The following is a 1,912-nucleotide window of genomic DNA, read 5'->3' as shown; positions in this document are numbered from 1 at the left end:
CTCGGCCAAGTGGTTATAAGCATGATTTTAGAGATTCAATGATATTCGGCCGATTTGAATAATTCATGGCACCCCAAGCAAATTAGTTTTAGATGTTAATAAATATTGAAATTATTTAAAAGCATATTACCGAATGTGATTTTAGTCAATGATTCGGTTATGAGTGCTGATTTGTTTTATAATTAGCCGAATGTGTATATGTATACTATGAGGTGGTTTAGCTTAAAGAAAATTAAGGTGCTCGGAAGGTGATTGTCGTGGATAGTTTAAGTAATGAAATTTAATTTCTGTTATGTAAAGTGATGACATTGCTGTTTGCAAATTTGAAGTTAAAAATTGTTGATTGAGCATCAAGAGCTTATGGAAACAAAGTCGGATCGTGGAAAAAGGAAAATTGGTCGAATAGTCGGAATTGACGTACATTAGCGATCGAGGTAAGTTTTAAGTATTAAAGCCTATAATGTGATTGAGTATGATATGTTAAGCACATATTAAAAGAATCATAACTCTATTGTAAATTTTTATGCATATAGCCTAATGGTTATTATGAAGTATAGGTAAGTTATTGATATGATATGTTGCCAAATGGATATGATATTATGAAGTGCTAAAAGGATATGTCAGAAGAGTAAAATTGTGATAAACCTGCTCAGGACAGCAGCAGTAACATGAATTTAGAAAATCACCATAAATTGTTGGAGTTGAATGGGAGGCTGAATAAATTATTAAATTAAAGCTTAATGAGTCTAGTTTCTTATAAAATAAACCGTGTAAGAAAATTTATTTCCGATAATGAGATATTTAAAGTTGTGTGAGACAGTGCAGAATGACACTGTAATCCTCTGTTCCATTTTTAGAAAATCATTATAAATTGTACAAAAATGTTTATAAGATAAAATTTATATGCTTAGACTCCTTAATGAGTCTAGTTTCAAATGAAATCAAATACAACACATTTTGAATTCTGTAAAATGAGAAATCTGATTCGTAGTGAAGAGTGGTCAGATTAGTCAAACAGTGAAACAGGGGAAACTTTAATAAAAATCTGGTATTGATTGGCCAAACCTAAAATTCTGGAAATTTTATGGATGGAAGATATACGAGTCTATATTCAGGAAAAATTAACGGAAAGTGATTTGGAGTTTTGTAGCTCCAGTTATAAATGATTTAGTGACTATTGCTCAGGAAAAATAGCTTGTGCTGAATTTGAGATTGTGTTGTAAACCTATATAAACTTGTTCTAGTTGCTCATAAGCTATTGATTAAACCCATACGTGAATTCTAAATTGTGATATTGGAAAATGATAGATGTAGATTCAGCCAAGACAGTGTATATATGTGATAAGGCCTAATAGCCGATGTGATGAATGTGAAAGTGTATATATGTGATAAGGCCTAATAGCCGATGTGATGAATGTGAAAGTGTATATATGTAATAAGGCCTAATGGCCGATGTGATGAATGTGAAAGTGTATATATATGTGATAAGGCCTAATGGCCGATGTGATGAATGTGAAAGTGTATATGTGTGATAAGGCATAATAGCCGATGTGATGAATGTGAAAGTGTATATGTGTGATAAGGCCTAATAGCCGATGTGATGAATGTGAAAGTGTATATATGTGATAAGGCCTAATAGCCGATGTGATGAATGTGAAAGTGTATATATGTGATAAGGCCTAATAGCCGATGTGATGAATGTGAAAGTGTATATATGTAATAAGGCCTAATGGCCGATGTGATGAATGTGAAAGTGTATATATGTGATAAGGCCTAATGGCCGATGTGATGAATGTGAAAGTGTATATATGTGACAGGGCCGAGTGGCCAACGTGATGGATGTGAAAGTGCATAAATGTGATAAGTCCCGAAGGGCATTTGTGTCAGTACTATATCCGAGTTAAAACCCCGC

This window comes from Gossypium hirsutum, chromosome A03 (assembly GCF_007990345.1).
Source record: "Gossypium hirsutum isolate 1008001.06 chromosome A03, Gossypium_hirsutum_v2.1, whole genome shotgun sequence".
In the NCBI taxonomy this organism is placed as follows: domain Eukaryota; kingdom Viridiplantae; phylum Streptophyta; class Magnoliopsida; order Malvales; family Malvaceae; genus Gossypium; species Gossypium hirsutum.
Note: the sequence above shows the minus strand (reverse complement) of the source record.